We start from the raw sequence: 22,724 nt of genomic DNA, 5'->3' as shown, positions 1-22,724 counted from the left end.
CCAACCTGCAACCTGCACACTATTCTGACATCCTCTTCCTCTCTTGGTTGGACTCAGCTTATAGCCCATTTGACCTTTTTCCCTGGCCAGAATCTTGGCCAGTCTCCCAGACCTAACTCATTCCAGCTACTAATAAATACCCTGTTGTATCAAAGTGTCCAGAATTACTTCTGAGGAGAGCTAAATCAAAGCTGTCCCTAATAGCAATTAGATATTTCAGAAAGCACATCAACTCCTTCCACATGTTGGGAAGCAGTGAAATATTATTAGACACTTAAAAGAGCCTGGGGCTGGGACAAGGGACCAACCCATGGTGTGACTATAGGCAAGCCGTTTCACGAAAATCTGCCTGAGATTTATATCACTACTGCACTTATCTGGGTTTACAAGGCTCTTTCTTCCCATGTATTTATTTTGCATTTGGGATCAGAAATCACAAGGTAGACTCCTGAAGCTTTATTATAGCCTTATGGCCCAAACAGCTAGGTTTCTTACAGGTATAATTCACAAAGAAATATAGATTTTATTTTCCCCCATGAAAACAGAATTTTTATTAAAACAGTTAAGTGAAAATATTTAAAATACAAGAACTCTATTTCCAGAAAGTATACACAACATAGAGCAAGACTTGGAGGAATAACAACACCATAGATCTTCAAGCTGGAAAATCTTTTTCCAATTCAAGCTCAGAAATGGTGGCCCAGGGTGGCTTAGTGACTTTACCAAGGCTACACTGTCAATCATGGGAAGAGCTGGGAGCAGATGCTTAACCTGCACTCTCCTTGTTAGAGTCTTCTTCCACTAAACATGCTTAAGTGCTGTGCTAAACTCTCGATAGTGACTCTTTGCAATCCACCAAAGTTTCTCCTATACCTTGGAGAGTAGGACGTGTGGGATAGTAGGATGCATCCTTCAATTCACCTTGAATCTCCTCACTCTAAGTCTGTACACAACTTTGGGACTTTTCAAGACATTCCAAGCCCTTGCAGATAAGGCTCTAGGTTTTAACTTACTCACATGACCACTTTAAGCTTTTTGCTAATGATGCCTTCAGAACTACACAGTTGCCTATATATGTTCCCTGCTCTTAGGTCTTGTTTCTTTTCTTAGATACTGGAAAAGTCAAAAAAGAAAATAAAAAGATCTGGTTAATATTATTTGTTCATACAACTATAATTGTCTCAAGCAAATTGGAGAGGTTTTATTTCTTTTCCATCTGGATTAATTCACCCCCAACTTCTCCATAGTCTTGCTTTTCGATGCTTTCAAAAAATAAACATATTGCTTATGTTTACTCATTAAGCATTTGTTCCTTGAAGAGAAATTTATTGAGCACCTATTATGTGCCAAGCAGGGATGCTGAGCACTTGGTATATAGTAAAAATATGGTGCTTGGTCCCATGGAGTTGACAATCTGAAGGAACTAAGCAAATCACACCAATAAATAGGTATGTCTACATTAGACTACGAGATAAAGGAAAAAAACAGAGGGTAGTGAGGACAAACATTATGGAGATCCAATTTAGACTGAAGTAGGAAAAAAATTACAGCTTCCTTCCTGTGGTTTTATAATTTGTCTCTTGATAAAAAATAAACTTTTTGAAGGGGATGATATTTGTTTTCTCAGAACAAAGCTTTTAGCAAAAGAAACATAAGATCAATTCTCTCTATTGCCTCAACTTCCTCCTCTATAAAATAGATGATCATCATGATCCTCACCCTACTTTCCAGGCACTTTGTGAATAAAATAAGACCATTAGCGAGAAGTTGTCTCCAGCATTCCACATATTATTTGGAACAACACTAATAGAGTTTATATTAAACATACTTTTCAAAGAAGGTAAGAATAACAGCAATACATCAGAAACATATTGACAAACTTAAACTTAAACATCATTTCTCACCACAGGTTTTGTTGGCAGTAAAAGATGCCTTCTTTCTAAAAATATAACAAAACTTAGGATTTTCAAGTGGGCCAGCAAATAAGCCCCCGTTAGCTTCTGTGCCAGTATTTTAGAATCTGCCTTTAATTTTGCTTAACAGTAAGAAAAGCTTATCATGCAGCCAAATCCCTACAGCAACGTTCTCAAAGGTTCTGCATGTGGAAGCCTGCTGCCTTTTGGCTTCCCCATTAAACACCTGTTCTGGGCTTGAGCCATGCTTTTGGTTTCTCACTCAGGTGGAGAGTCTTGCTTAAGTGAACAGGCAGGTATTTTTGCTGTCACCAAAGACAGCTAATTTGGGAAGCCTAATCTTGCAGAGGGGGCCAAGTTTCAGTTCTCAGAGTGCTGGGTTTAGGGTAGAAGGGACTCCGCCCAGAAATGCAACCTGAATACTTCCCCCTTTGCCCCTCTCTTGTCTCTGCTGAGAATCCCCTAAATAACTGGCATGTTTTATAGATTTCAGGCAACCAGGTCTACAGTGTGCAGCTCCCCATTCTCTCCTGTCACCTGGCTAATTTAAGACTTTTCTCCTCCGATGGTATAGCAACTCCTGACAAGCAATTGCCCTGTGGTTTATTTCAGTTGATTCAAACACTATTATAAGTTGAGAAATTAGTTATGGGGATTGAAGGAAGGAGGAATTTTACAGGTGTGAATGCATAGCCATTTCTGATCCAAATATTTCCAAAGGAATTGTGTGCTAAGGAAATACCATCTCCCAACTTTCAAGGCCCCTGCATCTCTTAATGGAAAAAGATATTTTTTAGGCAGCAATTTTGCAGTTTCCTTTAACCCTAAGGACTAATCTTTCCTTGTATTCCTTTCAAAAGCACTATACTAAAGTAAATAACAACTTTAATTCAATAGTTGTTCAGATAATAAAGGGCTTGGTGATGCCAGTCAATGATTTCATTTCAAAACTGTGACTGAAAATGGATAGCAGTGCTGGTGGCTGCTGATCATTTTAAGGCTGGTCTAAAACCAAAGTAGCTACTCTTTGTCCCAGAAGCATTTTGATTTTAGAATGGGGAATTCTGCACATAGAACACTAGTTTGGAGGATTTTATCATTAAAGTTTTGAACAAAGAACAAATAATTTCTGCTTACTTGATCATAATCACTATTTCACAAACGGGGAAATGAAGGGTCAAGAGGTTACACGTGATTCTTACAGTCCCAAAGAAGTTCTGCTGGAGGATTAGTTCTGAAAACAATTACAATTGACGACAACCATTCATTTATTCAACCAATATTTAGTGAGCACCTACTATGTTCCAGGAACTCTGGATCATCGGTGAATAAAACAAAGATCCCTGCCTTCATGGCTGTCAGGAATAATGTCCACATACTTTTGGTTAAGTGTATCTCCATTATTCACTCCATGCTTCACTGTTTTGGTTCTACTCTCTTGGAAGATAAAACCAACACACCTGAAACTAAAAGAAAACATCTACATGAGCATGTTTACAGGAATCGGAGTTAAACTGAGAGTGATAATGGCCTCCTAAGATTAATCAGGGAAAGCCAATGGGTTTAGTAAGCCTTGAGCTTGTTTTAAAGAAGAGATGAGTGCTCACTTCGGCAGCACATATACTAAAATTGGAACGATACAGAGAAGATTAGCATGGCCCCTGCGCAAGAATGACACGCAAATTCGTGAAGCGTTCCATATTTTTGAGAAAAAAGACCTGTATGCAGAAAACTATAAGACACTGATGAAAGCAATTAAAGATGATACAAACAGATGGAGAGATATACCATGTTCTTGGATTGGAAGAATCAACATTGTGAAAATGACTATACTACCCAAAGCAATCTACAGATTCAAAGCAATCCCTATCAAACTACCAATGGCATTTTTCACAGAACTAGAACAAAATTTTTCACAATTTGTATGGAAACAGAAAAGACCCCGAATGGCCAAAGCAATCTTGAGAAAGAAAAACAGAGCTGGAGGAATCAGGCTCCCGGACTTCAGACTATACTACAAAGCTACAGTCATCAAGACAGTATGATACTGGCATAAAAACAGAAATACAGATCAACAGAACAGGATAGAGAGCCCAGAGATAAACCCACGCACATATGGTCACCTTATTTTTGATAAAGGAGGCAAGAATATACAATGGAGAAAAGACAGTCTCTTCAATAAGTGGTGCTGGGAAAACTGGACAGCTACATGTAAAAGAATGAAATTAGAACACTCCCTAACACCATACACAAAAATAAACTCAAAATGCATTAAAGACCTAAATGTAAGGCCAGATAGTATAAAACTCTTAGAGGAAAACATAGGCAGAACACTCTATGACATAAATCACAGCAAGATCCTTTTTGACCCACCTCCTAGAGAAATGGAAATAAAAACAAAAATAAACACATAGGACCTAATGAAACTTAAAAGCTTTTGCACAGCAAAGGAAACCATAAACAAGACGAAAAGACAACCCTCAGAATGGGAGAAAATATTTGCAAATGAAGCAACTGACAAAGGATTAATCTCCAAAATTTACAAGCAGCACATGCAGCTCAATATCAAAAAAACAAACAACCCAATTCAAAAATGGGCAGAAGACCTAAATAGACATTACTCCAAAGAAGATATACAGATTGCCAACAAACACATGAAAGGATGCTCAACATCACTAATCATTGGAGAAATGCAAATCAAAACTACAATAGGTATCACCTCACACCAGTCAGAATGGCCATCATCAAAAAATCTAGAAACAGTAGATGCTGGAGAGGGTGTGGAGAAAAGGGAACCCTCTTGCACTGTTGATGGGAATGTAAACTGATACAGCCACTCTGGAGAACAGTATGGAGGTTCTTTAAAAAATTAAAAGTAGAACTATCATATGACCCAGCAATCCCACTACTGGGCGTATACCCTGAGAAAACCATAATTCAAAAAGAGTCATGTAGGGCTTCCCTGGTGGTGCAGTGGTTGAGAGTCTGCCTGTCGGTGCGGGGGATACGGGTTCGAGCCCTGGTCTGGGAGGATCCCACATGCCGCGGAGCAACTGGGCCCGTGAGCCACAGTTACTGAGCCTGCGCGTCTGGAGCCTGTGCTCTGCAACAAGAGAGGCCGTGGTAATGAGAGGCCCGTGCACCGCGATGAGGAGTGGCCCCCACTTGCCGCAACTGGAGAGAGCCCTCGCACAGAAACGAAGGACCAACACAGCCATAATAAAATAAATTAAAAAAAAAAAAAAGAATGAATGAAGAAAATATTAAAAAAAAAAAAAAAAAAAAGAGTCACGTACCACTATGTTCATTGCAGCTCTATTTACAATAGCCAGGACATGGAAGCAGCCTAAGTGTCCATCAACAGATGAATGGATAAAGAAGATGTGGCACATATATACAATGGAATATTACTCAGCCATAAAAAGAAACGAAATTGAGTTATTTGTAGTGAGGTGGATGGACCTAGAGTCTGTCATACAGAGTGAAGTAAGTCAGAAAGAGAAAAACAGATACCATATGCTAACACATATATATGGAATCTAAAAAAAAAAAAAAAAAGGTTCTGAAGAACCTAGGGGTAGGACAGGAATAAAGACACAGACATAGAGAATGGACCTGCGGACACAGGGAGTGGCAAGTGTAAGTTGGGACGAAGTGAGAGAGTGGTATGGACATATATACACTACCAAATGTAAAATAGATAGCTAGTGGGAAGCAGCCGCATGGCACAGGGAGATCAGCTCGGTGCTTTGTGTCCACCTAGAGGGGTGGGATAGAGAGGGTGGGAGGGAGACGCAAGAGGTAGGAGATATGGGGATATATGCATATGTATAGCTGATTCACTTTGTCGTAAAGCAGAAACTAACACGCCATTGTAAATCAATTATACTCCAATAAAAATGTTAAAAAAAAAAAGAAGAGATGATATTAAAATGTGAGGGAAAGAGAAAAAATTGTCCTGGGTGGGAAATGCAAGAGGAAGGGCACACAGATTAGAAAGAGCACATGATTCCAAGAGACAAAGGAAACTATTTACAGATAAGGCCAGAATTCAAAAACAATCATGTAACTCTCTTTACCCTACCCTTTTTCTTTATGGAAGATTTAGTAGAAACAATATGATATAATATAATATATTGACACATCATAGGATGCCATATATGGATAACTTTCAAGAAAGAAATGTGCTGTCCAAAAGAGCATCCATGGATGAAACCATAGATTAATGTCTAATCTCAACAAGTCAATAAGTTTTTGTGAAACTATAGAACCTTTTTTAAAAGAGTTAACAAATCTCTGTTGTCTTCCGGAATTAGAACTTGTATTTTGATTATTTATCTCAATTACTAATTAAGTTGAAAAAGATTTAATGTGCAATACAAATGTTCACGGTGTGAAGCATATTTGTTGTAAGGTCAACACAAAGGATGTTTTGATAAAATATATTTGGGAGTCATGTCACCAATAACTAGGGGGACACTTTTAAATTGGTGATCTGTAGAAGGTACCCATTGTGGTTTATTTCAGGTGGCCCACTGGCCCTTGATTATAATCAAGGAAGCAGGTGTTTGAAAAAGTACCTGTGATTTCCAGTGTTTCCAATATGCAAACACTTTTTAATACTAAAACGTATCCCCCCAAATGGTAGTCATTCTTTTATTATTCACTATGCAGACAATACTTGATGCTTGTGCACATTCCAGGGCACCCATGATTCTGAGGTGGAGATGAGGAACGCCACTTTTTTGATACTGGTCTCTCACCCATCCCACCCTTATGGTTATCACATCAGCACAGTGACATATTCAGCTTAAACTCTTCTGTATTTATTCTGCTCACTAGAAACACATGAGGAACTCAAAGTAATTTGACTTATAAATTTGACATTCCCCCCCCCAATTATATAAGCATCTGTTGAATAAAATAAAGGAGAATTTATTCTTGACCCAGGTTTTGGCCTTTTTAAATAACATTAAACAGAAACTCAGATTGATTTATTCATTCTAAAAATATATACGAAGGACATTCGTGTTTCCTGTACATATGTATTTCCAACTGGTTTTACAAGGTTATCTCAGTTGTTTCTACAGATTTTTATCAAATTTTCAAAAAGGCTTCAATGCCATCCAACCAGACTCTCATTTGGTATTTCCAGTTACTTCCTAGAAGGCTGAGCAACCCATGGAATGCCTATTAATGATTAAAAGAGCATGAGTGTCTAATTCTGTAGCTCTGCCTCTCTCTCTAATATGTTCCATTGTGCTCATTCACTTCACTGTGAAAGGGAGCACCTAAAGCAGGAGAAGCCATATACATATATCCCCTCCCTTTTGGACTTCCTTCCCATTCAGGTCACCACAGTGCATTAAGAAAAGTTCCCTGTGCTATACAGTATGTTCTCATTAGTTATCTATTTTATACACAGTATCAATGGGATATATGTATATGTATGGCTGATTCATTTTGCTGTACAGTAGAAACTAACACAACATTGTAAAGCAACTATACCCCAGTAAAAATTAACTTAAGGAAACAGAAAACTCTAAGATTTGAAAATAAATAAATAAATAAAGCAGGAGACGGCAAGACTGTGGTCTGACTCCCAGGGCTAACTCCACTATTTATGCATACAATGTTCTCTTTCTCTCTCTCTCAACTTTTCATATGGTACCATAGTGAATTGAATTTGAAGCTCTCTCCATCCCTGCTGCACACAGCCTCAGTGTACATCTCCACCTGGGTGGTGTGATGGAGGATGATTATTTCTACCTCTGGCCACATCATTGCTGGCTCTGTGCCTGAGAGGCAGAAGAAAATTCATCAAGGTGGGAAGAGGGATTTACCTGCCTAACCCTCCCTCCATAATTTGAAAACAGAAAATCTAATAGAAAAAATTAAAAGAAATAACACTACAAGTGATAACCCATCTTTCTAGTGTTTAATTCTCAAAGCAAAGTAAGCGACATTGCACTGAACCCCCAAATTATTTTCATGGCTTTAGCTTTGCAATTGTTGCAGGCAAGCAGCTCTCTTCACACCACTGAGCATTCCCCAGCCTCAGCTTTTGGGATCACGCAGTAGGTACCAGAGGACACGTGAACAGGCAGGCAGGGTCATTTCCAGTGGAAACCGTTGCTGCATCCCCATAATTTCATTGCAGTAACCTCACCACCCCAGCTCATTACAAAACTGTGTCAGCTGACAGAAGTGTCGCTCACTGAAGAGAGAAGGGGTATCAGGCAGTACCCCAAGCCAAGTAAAGAGGTTGTTCAAAACTTCTTCAAAATACAAGTGAAGGAGCATAATGGAGCACAATCTCCTTAAGAGGGGCAAGGAACCACAGTCCTGTGTCACAGATTTGGTTTAGCTGAGTGTTTGGAAGCCACTGCATTCATGGGAATGTTTAAGACAAGGCCCAGCCAAGTGCTCACTTTTATGTTAAGTTCCACTGTGAAAAATTTTTAATAATATTGTTTGTCCAAATCCCTTTTATGTTGGTGAAGAAAACTCACCATGACCAGGTTAGGATCTGTAGTGCTGTTCAGGTATCCTTTTAGAAAGATCTGGACCCCTCCTTCCCACGTATTTAACTAAACCTGAATTTTGAGTGAAGCCCATCCCCGACCTTCCTCCTGCCCCAGGACATCCTTGAAAGAAGTGGCTACACCTCAGAAGAGGCTCCTTGGCAAAGCAGTAGCCTAGGGACCAACATTTCACTTTTCTTTCTTTCTTTTCAAGTTCCTCAAGAATAGGGAGGGCCATTCTTTGGGCCGCCGGAATTTTTACACCACTACTGATTGTCAAGGGACCTCAGTCTCCTTCTCCTTCTCCCACAAAACAGAACATCAGGTCACAGGCAGATACTGTGACTGCCACAGGATTTGTCCCACTAAACAGAGTGAGGAAGGAGTTGCCACGGCCTCACAGAGTTTCTGTACAATCTATGAGAGAGCCCACAGCCCTTGGGGGCAGAGAATGGAGGCAGGAGAAGAGATAAATCATCTTGCCCACTTTAGAGCCCCAACCAGGATGCCCAAGATCGTGCACCCTATTCCCAGCCCAGATTATCAGGCAGGGGAGTTTCTTTAGTTTTGCCTTAACCAAGACTTCCTAGTTCTAAGAAAATATGGATGAAAAATATCAAAAGCACAACAGACTCTTACAAAACAACTGTCTTATGGCTTAGTGTAAATTAAATAAGAGAACATGTGGGGACTTCCCTGGTGGCGCAGTGGTTAAGAATCCACCTGCCAATGCAGAGGACAAGGGTTCAAGCCCTAGTCCGGGAAGATTCCACATGCCGCGGAGCAACTAAGCCCGGGCACCACAACTACTGAGCCTGCGCTCTAGGGCCCGTGAGCCACAACTACTGAGCCCGCGAGTCATAACTACTGAAGCCCGCGTGCCTAGAGCCCGTGCTCCACAAAAGAAGCCACCACAATGAGAAGCCCATGCACTGCAATGAAAAGTAGCTCCCGCTCGCCACAACTAGAGAAAGCCCGAGCAAAGCAACGAAGACCCAATGCAGCCAAAAATAAATTAAAGAAGTAGAACATGTGGGTTGAATTTTCCTTAAAATACAGAGGGATTTTACAATTAAGTGGGAAATTCTCCTAGAAAACGCATTTCAAATTTGGGGGTTTTTTTGGTCATGGTTCAAATATTTGAAATAGAGCAAAAGGCTCAAAACAAAGTTTAAAACTGGACTTGGTTCTGGCATCCTGGTATTAATAATTCTGCTATCTCTCTTTACACCTTAGCTCTGAAGTGACATTGAAGAAAGTCTTGCTATAATTCACTATGTAATTGAATTCATCCATTCATTTAACAAACTTTTACTGATCACCTACTATGGGCCTGGTACTGTGCTAAGCTTTTTCTTTCCCGATCTGTTAGATGACATTGCCTTCTAACAGTAGTTTGGTATTGGAATTAGCTCCGAAAAGGAAGAGTCCAAAAGATGTGCATTAAATACTGAACTAGATTCCATAGGGATGGAGGTTCTGTTGTTTTGAGAAACTTTTAGCATATTTGGTAAATAAAAATCTACCAGTTCTGTAAAGAAAACATTAGATCAGAGGTAAGAAAATAGCTAACATGCATTTTTTTTCTTCTTAACTGTAATTACTCATGTGAGATATAAGTGAGCAGATAACTTTCTGTGGTAAACACAAAGATGCACCAATTAGAACCCCCTTCAAGAAAGTAGTTGCTACCCAGCTGCAAGCAGAGTAGGGAACTGACAGCTTCCAGATGTAGGTTCCTTCGGGACCAGCCTCAGTGTTGGAGCCAAGGTCACACTTCATTCTGGGGTCCCTTGGGCAACAAATGAACAAGTCAGTGACACAAGGGCTTGATCCAGTGGGACAAGGTCAACATAGGACTCCAAAGGGCAATCTTTGCTCCAGAGCTCCCCGTTGGGTTGGCAGGGACTTTGTTAGGCTTATGGTACAGTCTGATGTGTCCCCTTGCCCACTCCAGCTTCTACCCTTTCTTTTCCCATGTGTTACTTAGGATCGGCCTACAGGAGAACCCAACCTACAGCACTTCCTGACAACAAAGATATTGACAGTTAAGGTTGAAATTCTAATGAAACTGTTTTCATTCAAGAAAATGTCATTCCCTACATTATAAGTACTACTTTTCCATGTTGGAAAATGAAGAGTAGATACCTAGTATCGGCTACCTGTTTGGTGGGTTTCTTTCTTTTTTATTTCTCCAATGTGGAAATTTCAGGACAGGCATTCCAAAAATTAAACACTAAAATAAGCTGACAACAATGACCACAGGACATCTTGGTACAGCATAAGAATCAGATAAACCTCTATATTATTTTCCACATATTTTGGTTTACAGGAGAAATAGGGAAAGAGAAAGGAGGGTGTGAGGAGGGATAGAGAGACAGAGAGAGAGGGAGAGAATGAGAGAGAGGACAGTGGTGGCCAGGGATACAAGTAACTTGTATTTTTCTTCTTAATTCAAGAGCCAACTATGGCACTCAGGCCAATTATTTTCCTTTTATTATCATAATTCCTTAAAAGTGAAAAAAATCTGCACCCTATTATAAAATGTAACAAGGGAGTTAAACCTTTTGGCCTCCCTGAAACAGGTGTTCTATACGTGTAAGATTTTTTTTTTAAATATTAAACATGAGATTAGGCCTTTTAAAATTGCACTTTAATACCATCTTGAAGTCATGAAACATATACTGATCACATCTGTACAATTTTGTACTCTGAAGTCTTCAAGTATAGTAGGAGTTTGTGAAAGACTGTTTAGTTGGTAGCATTGTGCACAATGCTTCCTTATCCATGTGCAAATGATAAAAACAATGTGACTACATCTCTTTGTTATTTACTTCTCACTTTCCCTTATGTCACTGATTCTTCTCAACCTCTGCAAGTTAGAATCACCTTTGGGGGGAAGAGGAATCTTAAAAGAATATAGGTGCCTGACAAAACACTTGAATAGACATTTCTGCAGAAAAGATATTCCAGAAGTGCATGAAAATATGTTCATTAATCATTAGGGAAATGCAGATCAAAACCACAATGAAGTGTCATCATCATACAACTACATACACACTAGGATCTCAACAATCAAAAATAAATACATAAATGAAAGTAAATAAGTGTTGGTAAGGATGTGGAGAAATTGAAACACTTGTACGTTGCTGGTGGGAATGCAAAATGGCTCAACACTGTGGAAAACAGTTTGCAGGTTCCTCAAAAAGTTATGCATAGAATTATCATACGATCCAGCAATTCCACTCCTAGGTATGCGTGCAAAAGAATTAAAAATGGGTACTCAAACAAACGTATGTACATGCATCTTCATTGACGCACTCTTCATAACACCCAAAAGGTAGAAACAGTCCAAATGTCCATTAACAGACGAATGGATAAACAAATTATGGTGTATCCATACAATGGAATATTATTTAGCTCTAAAAAGGAATTACTACTACATGATACAACATAGATGAACCTTAAAAACATTATGCTAAGCAAAAGAAGTCAGACACAAAAGGCCACATATTGCATGATTCCACTTATACAAAATATCCAGAATAGGTACTTCCACAGTAACAGAATATATACCGATGGTTGCCAGGGGCTATGGAGAGGTTTCTTTTGGGATGGAAAAACGCTGTGGATCTAGATAGCAGTGGTGGTTGCACAACATTGTGAATATACTAAATACCACGGAATTGTTCGCTTTAAAATATCTCATTTTATTTTATGTGAATTTCATCTTTAAAAAATATATAAATATGTAAATATATATCTATTTAAATATGTACCTCGTCCTTTCCCTGGATCAAGTGAATCAAAATCTCCTGGCGACCAGAATTTAGTAGTTTTAAAAGTTCCCCCAGTGATTTTGTTGTGTATCAAGGGTTGAACCTGGGCCTGTAGTTGTATCTTTATTAAGATAAGTAGCTAGATATTCAAAATTTTAATAATTTACACTTAACTGAAAGTTACTTTTTTTGGTTATTTATTCAAAAATTAACAGGGCATCTACTGTGCATTGTACTATCGGTACTTTGGATAGAAAGAAAGAAAGGAGAGGAAGCTCATTTTTATTGAGAGCCCTTGTCAAGCACAAGAGCTTTATCAAACATCTCAATGATTCCCACAGTAGCTTTGGGAGGTAGAAGTTGGACTCTCTGTATGCGTCAGGAAAAGGAGGCTCAAAGAAGTTACATAATTTGACTAGGGTTAACTATCTGTTGAGGGACAAAGCAGAGATCATGTTCAGTTTGTAAGTGTGTAACTGGCATCCTGAGGTTCCTGACACGGAGGAGGTGATAACATGATGACATGAACTGTGGATCAGAGCAGCAGCTTTGGAGCAAGACAGACCTGGATTCAAACCCCAGTTCTGTCACTTCTTTATCAGCTATATGACAGAAGCTAGGCTAACTAACACAGGTTTCCTCATCTGTACAATGAGATACTAATTCCTACCTCCTATAATTATTGTGAGGATTCCATGAGATACTGTCTACAAAGCAGTTTGGCATAGTACACATCCCATATAAGCACTCGATAAATGGTACCTGTTTTAATTTTGTTTTTATTTTATTTTTTACTAATACTGCTACTAACACTATCCAGCGAAGGATGAACTCTGACCCACTAGCCATCTATTTTCATATTGGGCAGTAAAGGTCATCAGTCCTGGACTCCCAACCATCATTCTTATTCTCCTCTGGGCAGCCTAATACTATTGTTCTCTCCTATTGTTCTATCAAAATGCTAATTTTTGAAACACTTAAAAAAATTTAAATAGCAGAATATACTGGCACAAGTTGATCATAAATTCAATAGACAGAGGAACTAAAGAAATGTATCTATTTTAGGGATAAACAAGCTAATTCTAATCTAATTTTGATCATTCTTATAAGCATACTTTTTTGGTGATGTGAACAGATGAATTTTACTGTAGGACTCAGATTTTTTTCCTATTAAAGTTTTTTTTGAGATGTGTTAAAGGACAGATTCCAAGAAGCAAGAGTGTAATTATAGATTGAGCATCTCCTGTATGGCCTGACAGAAGTCTACCATCACTTAAGAAGCCATTACAGCATATATTTAATGTCAGCTTGATAGAAAAAAACACTTTCATAGGTTCTCTTTGATTGACACATTTGAAATGACATCAGTTTCCAGCTTTAAAACCCACTGTTATTAGGTCTCTGTTGCTATTTATGTTAGAAATATGTGCACGTGTGTCAAAACAATATATCAACTTTGCTGATTGGCTGCATCTAGATTCTGTTGCCAAGGGTAACAGAACAATTGCTTTTAATCTTTCCTAAATTGCTTCTTGTTTTTTTTCCCCTAAATACTTGGGGTATTCAGAGATTTTTTTTCACCCCAGAGCAAAAATAAAGAAATTTTATATAAGGAGAAAACAAATACTTATTGTCTGTGTGTTAGAAGGAAAATTAAAGTCAAAAGGTGTAGTTGGTATATATGTTAATTTGTATCGCCATCTATCACAGATACTGTGGTAGCCCTGATTATTAAGCCCGAGTTGATTAGGAAAAGAACATATCCACTTCCGAATGATGCAGCACCCAACCATTTGCTCTTCAGGATCACAGTCTTCTCTCTATTGTCAGGAAGCCAACTGTACAGATTCTTTATTGTAGGACAAAAATGTATATGAAAGAAAATAATGTGTCTTCAAAACTTTGCAGTCTTTCCTGCCTTATTTACTGAGCAGAGGGTCATGAGCAAATCCTATTGATTATGATGAATTCCAACTCCAGTCTCTGGACTTCGGAAGGATTGAGAAAACAGATCTACATGCTCACATACATATACAGTGTGCCTGTAAATTAACCAGACAGATTCTTTTGTATAATCTGTCTTATTTTGTTGTGTTAACAGCTCTCAAACTTCATTGGGATACTTGTTAGAAAGGTCCTAGACAGCACCTTCAGAGACGTTGGTTCCTTAGGCCTGGAGTGGGCCCAGGAATTTGCAATTTAAAAGATGATTCTGAAGGAGGTAGTCCAAAGTCTACATGTTAAGAAATACTGCTTTGTACTTTCCAATGTACATTTCCAAATGTACTTTCTAAACACTATGTTCTTCCCCTAAAACAGTTGAGGGAAGGCTCCTCTTATGGACAGTCCCATGCTTGCGTGAAATAGGCAAGTGGTCACCTAATAAGATTCTCTTGGAAGGTACCACATCCCCTATCCCTTACACTTGACCGCTTCCTTGCAAAATTAAGTAATTAATCATTCAACTAATTAATAAAAATTAAATAACCCAAAATATACCCTGCCTGATGTCCTCTCCCACCAGTTTTATTAAAATTTAAGACTTAAAGAGAATGTAAGTATTCTTGGGAGGTGTAACACCTCAAGCTATGATTTATCACCTCCTGAATGTATTGGAGGTTTTCGTGTGATAAGGAAGGAAGAGAAAGAAAAAGTAAGAAAACTGGATATCTGATGTTCTGGGATGAATTGTGTACCCTCCACCTCCCAAATTCATATGGTGAAGTCCTGATCCCAGTACCTCAGAATGTCACCCTATTTGGAAATAGGGTCATTGCAGATGTAATTAGTTAAGGTGGTGTCATTAGGGTGGACCCTAATCTAATCTAACTGGTGTTCCTATAAAAAGAAGAAATTTGGACAGAGACAGACACATACAGAGTGAGGACAAAGTGAAGACACAGGGAGAACACCATCTACAAGCCAAGGAGAGAGGCTTGGAACAGATCGCTCCCTCATGACCCTCAGAAGGAAACAACGCTTCCAACACCTTGATTTTGGACTTCTAGCCTCCAGAATTGTGACACGATAAATTTCTGTTTTTTAGGCCACAGAAGTTTGTGGCTTTAAGTTTGTGGCATGTTGTTACAGCAGCCCTAGGAAACTAATATACCTGAGATAAAGAGTCAGCAGAGGAAGAATATGGCCAAAGATTAATGTCTCCAAAACAAACTCTTCCTATTTATGCACTTGCCTCTGTTTGTAGCTGTCTTGCTTAATAGAGTAAAACAAAATCAATAGTCCTAGTTAAATATGATCTTATAATCATAGAAATGAGGAGGGGCCTTATTATCTAGATGCAATTCAAAAATCATAATTTTTATAAGTTATACACATTCTAGAAGCTGATAGCTGTCCAGCAATACCACCCAAAGCAGCGATTTGAGATACTGGTAGCCAGAGTTTCATATAAAAGACAAAATAAAATAAGTTGTTTAAAATTTGGCAAAGGGATATACTTTGCAAAAGAGAAACGACTGCATACACTAGCTGTGGGAACCAGCTTCTCATGGCAAACATTTCATTTCGGCAAGCAGTGAAAGAAATCATTTGGAACTAGCTTTCCAGGGTAGCTCCACAGGAATCAAATTTCTCTGAAATTGTTGTTCGCGTTGCCAAGTCTGTCTTTAATGTTGTCTCACCACTGCTTCTACTTTCTACCCAAAGATGTCTGTTATGGTACAACACTCAGCCAAGAGTGATATGATCTCAATCACCAAGCTCAGACTGCAATCTATCTGCATAAACCTGTAGACAGAGAGTTTCAGGAAAAGTTTACTAGGAGGAAAGAAAAAAAAACAAAACAAGAAAGCAAGGGATTGAGTTGTAGACTTAAAAACAAAAGAAGGTGTAAGGTATGCTATCACAAATTTCACCAGTAAAATAATCAATGTGAAAAGCCAGAGGGAAAGCTCTTAATCTACGATAAAACCAGGCAAAAGAACTACTGTGGTAGACTTCAAGCAATTTAGTAAAAAGAAGAAAACAATATAATCAGATCAACATGCAAAGAGCAACAATTAAAATGTAATAACACCATGTTCTTTATTTATAATGTGAAGAGCTGAGTGGAATGGAGGACCAGTTATATATTCAATAGAGTGGCTAAAATAAATGGCAAACTTGGAAGGAAGAGAGAATTTAAGTCTTATAAAAAGAAGGAAGTGATGAGAGGTGAGAAATACACCAAAACATCTGTCTAATTTCATAACCTTAAAGCAGTTTGCAGCCTTTTTATTATACCTCCAGATGTAATTTGGTGTTTGGGGTTCAGGAAAGCAAGTTAGTCTCAATGTTCAATATATTTATACCATCAACTCCACAGGCCATAGAGTCCATTTCAGCAGGAGAGGATGAAACCCAGTATTTAGTTTTTATGTCCACTACCACTGAAATGCAAACAAGTAAGAAGAATTCGCCTAACCCTTTCCCACTATAGAATTAATCCTAATCAACTGAATAGAAGTCTTTTCCTGCCTTTTAGCAATTACATTAAAACAAAAACAAAAGAACACCTGGAGACTCTTCCTGTTACGATCAATTTGATTTTGTTGCTCATTACAGCTTATTGTAGAACAAAATATAAATTACTTTTTGTTGAAACAAGAAGCCAGCTCTGTTTTTCCAATTTTTTGACTTTATTCCCTTTCTCTACCTGCAATCTCACTCTCTCTTCACTCTCCCTCTCTCTTACCTCTTCCCCCAATTCACTTTCACATTTTACATTTACCAAAGTTCCCAGCATCATGAAGGACATTTTATTCAATCTCTAGACAGCACAATGTAGGATTAAAACAGATAACCAAGTAAATCACCCAGAAATAGACCCCCACAACTGTCATTTGATTTTTGACAAAGGCACCAAAGCAACCCAATAGGGAAAGGAGATTCTTTTCATAAATGGTGCTGGAAAAACTGGATATTCACATAAAAAAATTAACTTAAACCACTACCTCATACCATAACAAAAATTAATTCATGACAGATCATAAGTCAAAATGTAGAAGTTAAAATCACAAAGCTTTTAGAAGAAAATATAGCAGAATATCTTCATGATGGGATTAGCAAAGGCTTCTCAGTCGGGTAAAAGAAATCAATAATCATAAAAGGAAAAAAAAGGTAAGTTAAGCTTCATCAAAATTTAAAACTTCTCATCAAAAGATACTATTAAGAAAATGAAAAGACAAGCTACAAACTGGAAGAAAATAGTCACAGAACATATATCTGGCAGAGGATATATAAAGAAGTCCTACAATTCAATAATAAAAAGCCAACCCCATTTTAAAAAATAGACAAAAGACTTGAACAGATATTTCAAAAGAGGGATATACGAAAGGCCAATAAGCACACAAAAAGGTGTTCATCATCATTAGTCATGAGGGAAATGCAAATTCAAATCAAAATGAGATACCATTACATACCCACCAGGATGATAAAAGACCAACAACAATAAATGTTAGTGAAGTTGTGGAGCAGTGGTGTTTCTTACACATTCTTGGTGAAAGTGTAAAATGGTACAACTTCTTTGGAAAAAGAACCCAGCAATTACACTTTTAGGTATTTACTCAAAAGAAACTAAAACATATGCCCATAAATCACTTGTATAAGAATATTCACAGCAGCATTATTCAAAACAACCAGGTAAAGCCTGCAGCACAATGCTCTACAGTAGTCAGCTCTCAAGAATTATCATTATTTTTTCAAGTTCTGCTCCTCCAATTTCTTTCCTCCAGTTCTCGAGTTTTATTCCTTCAGATCCATGTTTTATTATGACTACCTAAAGCTAGTCTAGAAGGAGAGGGTTTCGAGTTACTCACATGCCCAGGGAGGACTGGGTTGAGTAATCAGAAATCTCAAATATGTAGAAAGAAACAGCCAGTCAGGGCCAATTCAACTGTGTGCTTAGGTTGGATTGTCCGTGTAAATGGAAATAATCTTCTTCCAAAAAAGAACAGTGCAAAGACAGTATATCTACTTAATTATCCTAATTAATTTAAAATATGAAAATAGAAATTATGTGTATGGCATATATGTATGAGAGTTTGTCTAAAGTCTGAAGTAAGTACATATCAACAAATAGTATTCTCTGGGCTGGAATATAGACATTTTTATGTTCTTTATAAATTTCTTACATTTTTCTAAGATTCTATAATATATATGAATAATAAAAAAGTTATAAGGAATGAAAAGAATTTTTTGTATATAGTCTATGTTCCTTAGAACAAAAAATGATGGGAATCTCAGCCTCATAAGCTCCACAGGATGTAGCTCAATAACACGGAGCCAGCAAAGGTAAGGACTTGAGAGAGCAGGAGGAAACCCTACAAAAATATCTATCTATCTATCTGGCATTAGGGCATTTCCTGAAATTGATGATACACACATACACACACACACGCATATAAATTATTATAGGAATTGGCTCATGCAATTATAGAGGCTGAGAAGTTCCATGATCTGCCATTTGCAAGCTGGAGAACCAGAAAAGCCAGTGGCATAATTCAGTCTGAGTACAAAGGCCTGAGCACCAGGAGCATCAAAGATCAAGGGCCAGAGAGAGGATAGATGCTCCAGCTCAAGCAGAGAGGAAATTCTCCCACTCTCTGACTTTTTGTTCTATTCAGGCACTCAGTGGATTGGAAGATGCCCACCTGCATTGGTGGGGACGATCTTCTTTACTCAGTCTCCCAATTCAAATGCTAATCTCTTTGGTAAACATCCTCCCAGACACACCCAGATATAATGTTTGGTCAGCTCTCTGGGCATCCCTTAGTCCAGCCAAATTGACCCATAAAATTAACCAACACAGACCTGTATCCATTTGACAAATAAGCAGTCCTCCCTGTGGTGTCCAGAAGAAATGAAAGTAGAAAAATTCTGATGTGAAACAGACTAACAGAGCCAAAAATAAACCCAAAAAAAAAGTGGGGGAAGGGGGGAACCCAGGCTTCTTGCGATCACCTGCTCTAGGCATAGGGGTCTGTGCTCATCTTCACTACCTATTGGAAATCTGCTCCTATGGTGGCAAAGGCTCAGGCATTTTCTAGTCTGGGGTTCTTCAACTCCGCACTAAGGATTGACACTACTTCCACAGGATGAAGCAGAGCCTCTGCTGGAGGTAGATGAGGACAGTGTCCCGAGTCCAGCGCCCCCCGCCCCAAGCCCTAGACCACAGTCACTTTCTCCTCACCAAATGCTCACAGTGGCTGCTCATGCCTAACTCATAGTGGCCGCTCAATAAATGCTGTTTGAATGCGTGAATGAATGAATATTTGTGAGGTCCATTACAATAATTCCTTCTCTTATTCCTCTCCCTTCTTTTGACAAAAATCTAACACAACCTCCAAAAGTTTCAGCTCAAGGAAAGATGAGTTCTTTCCAAGCTCTCCTTCTGAGTCCCTGAGAGGAAAATGGTATGGGCAAATAAAAAGTGAGCAGACACTTTGGTGTTGGTCAAATCTGGTTTCAAATTCTAGTTCCTCTTTTTGGAATTTCTCTGAGCTTTGTGCTTCCTCACTGACAAAATGGGAATAAACACTTCCAAGAGACAACTTTAAGAACTAGATGAGATATGTTTAAATTCTTAGAACTGTGCCCGAAATGTAGTAAGTGCTCAGTAAATATAATTCTCATCCCTTAAGCTCTGGTATTTAATCCTTTCACTACCTGTCTAATATTTAGGATTGCCCCCATTTTTACATCTTAGAAAATGCAAGAAAAAAAGAGATTAAGTGTACTACTCAGACACATTTCATGATAGAGCCTTTGGGAAGTAAAATGATGAGGCTAATAAAATATATTAGCCTGTTGAAGACCATATCATATTTTAGAAACAAACAGACTTACTCAATCAGGGAGGAATAGGCTTGCACCAAAAAACAGAACCAATATTACAAGGACAGTAAAACAAACAAAAGAACAACCAAATAGGTTAGTTTAAAATGAATCTAGACACTGACCTCACACCTTTCACAAAAATTAACTCAAAATGAATCATAGACCTAAATATAAAATACGAAAGTATAAAATTTCTAGAAGACAACATAAGAGAAAATCTAGGTGACTTTGGGTGTGGCAATGAATTTTCTGGTACAATACAAAAAGCACAATTGATGAAAGAAAAAAATTGGTAAGTTGGACTTCATTAAAATTAAAAACTTCTACTCTGCAAAAGACACTGTTAAAAGAATGAAAAGACAAGGCACAGGCTGGGAGAAAATACTTAACAAAACACATAGCTGATAAAGGACTTGTGTCCAAAATATACAAAGAACTCTTAAAACTCATCAATAAGAAAACAAACAATCCAATAAAACATGGGCAAAAGATCTGAACAAACACCTTACCAACGATGATACACAGAAGGCAAGTAAGCATGGGAAAAGATGCCCCACATCATACGTCATTAGGGAATTGCAAATTAAAACACAACAAGATACTACCACATACCTATCAGAATGGAGAAAATCCAAGACAGTGACATCATTGAATACTGGCGAGGATGTGGAGCAACAGGTACAGCCACTTCGGAAGACAGTTTGGCAGTTTCTTACAAAGCTAAACCTAGTCTTAACATATGATCCAGCAATCACATGCCTAGATATTCACCCAAATGAGTAGAAAACTTACATTCACACCAAAACCTGCACATGGATGTTTATAGCAGTTTTATTCATGATTGCCAAAACCTGGAAGTAACATACACATCCTTTAATAGGTGACTGAATAAACAACCCATGGTATTTCCATATATTAGAATATTATTCAGCAATGTAAAGAAATGAACTGTCAAGCAATGAAAAGACGTGGGGGAATCTTAAATGCGCATTGCTAAGTACAGGAAGCCAGTGTGAGAAGGCTATACAAACTGTATGATTCCAACCATATGACGTTCTGGAAAAAGCAAAACTATAGGAACAGTTTTAAAAAATCAGTGGTTTCCAGGGTTTAGGGGAAAGCGGAAGGGATGAATAGGTGGAACACAGGAGATTTTTAGGACAGTGAAACTATTCTGTATGATACTGTACTGGTGGATACGTGACGTTATGTTTCTGACAAAACCCATAAAACTGCACAACACAAAGAGTGCATCCCAATGTAAACTATGGACTTTAGTTAATAATAATGTATCAATATTGGTTCATAAGTTATAACAAATGTACCACAGCAACACATTACTAACAGGGGAAACTGAGGGAGGCAGAGAGGGAGTATATGGGAACTCTCAGTACTTTCTGCTTAATTTTTCTGTAAACTTAAAACTGCCCCCCAAAATAAAGTCTAAAAATGTTTATTTTAAAGAGAGAGATAAAGATAAACCAACTAGAGGCTATAAAGTCTAATTCTTTATCTGTTTTTGCATCATTTTGATTGTTTTGTATATTTCCTCTGTCCTAAACCCTCTATGTTTCTCTCTACACAACCCCCAACCTATACAAATGAGGCCCACATCTCTCTGCACCTCTCCATTGGTTTTTTTTTGTTTAACACTCATTTATTGAGTAATAACTTTGTGCCAAGCCCTATGATAATTGTTGGCGATATGGAAAGAGGAATAAGATCAGACTTGAGGATCTCACAGTCTAGTGACAGAGATGTGTTAATTACAGTGGAACGGGATATTAGGTGCCATAAATAAAGGTAAGAAAAATCTCTTGGAACAATAACTCAGTACTTGGAACTCTACAAGGCATTATTAAACTATATTAAAGTCCCACCGTCTGTTTTTAGTACTGCCCTATCTTGCTTTTGCCAGTGTCTCACATTTAAAATGTCTTTTAAACCTCTCCCTCCTGTTCTTATTCTTCAGTCTTTTGCTTCTTCCTCATTTTCCAGTTCAGTCAAACTACCAGGCCATTGAATGTATGTTCATCCAACATAATCACAGTGATTTTTCACCAGCAAAAAAAAGGAGAAATGAACTTTACTCCAGGTTCAGTGTCATTAAGCAGGGGGAGTACCAACATGCAATCTCAAGACTGTATTCCAAAAGGAGGGTGGTGCGGTCAGAAGTGAAATGTTGATGTGGAGTGTAGACAAAGGAGCCAGCCATTCCCCTCCCACTGCACAGCCCTGCATCAGGGACCAAGCTCCGAGGTGGAACGAGGATGGGGAGGACAGCTTTGAACAGTGAGCATCTGGTCACAAGTTCCACATGCTGTGTCTTCCCTCTGGCAGCAGACAAGAGGGAGAAGCAGGTGCTGACAGCTTCATGCTTTCCATTTTGCCAAGGGCAGGCCATACTAAACACTCTTGTCTTGGCCTTGGAGACAACCTATCATCAAGTACCTCCCACTAAACTCCTGCCTACCTCTCTACGTTCATCTTCTGCCATCATCCAGATCCCCACTTTATATTCCAGTGATACCACGTGTGGGGACTACTCTCATCACATCCACACTATGGTGTCCTGACTTTCTGCCTCCAATCATGTTCTTCCTCCCTCCTGGAAATCACTTGCTGGGCTTCTACTCAGCCCTCAGCTCGCCAGGTTTCTATCTCTGGAGATC

At 38.5% G+C, this 22,724-nt stretch overlaps 1 long non-coding RNA gene across 1 annotated transcript in view; it reads left to right on the top strand.

Moving 5' to 3' along the window:
* LOC309629822 overlaps positions 1 to 22,724 on the top strand; it is a 71,130-nt gene that overhangs the window by 21,083 nt on the left and 27,323 nt on the right. The window contains exon 1 of the long non-coding RNA XR_014245243.1: positions 1 to 22,724. This exon is cut by the window's left edge and continues 21,083 nt beyond it; it is cut by the window's right edge and continues 19,467 nt beyond it. This is a non-coding gene — a long non-coding RNA (uncharacterized lncRNA).

Source organism: Balaenoptera borealis (assembly GCF_965194805.1).
Source record: "Balaenoptera borealis genome assembly, chromosome: 5".
Classification (NCBI taxonomy): Eukaryota; Metazoa; Chordata; class Mammalia; order Artiodactyla; family Balaenopteridae; genus Balaenoptera; species Balaenoptera borealis.
Note: the sequence above shows the minus strand (reverse complement) of the source record. Positions and strands in the feature narration are given on the sequence as shown.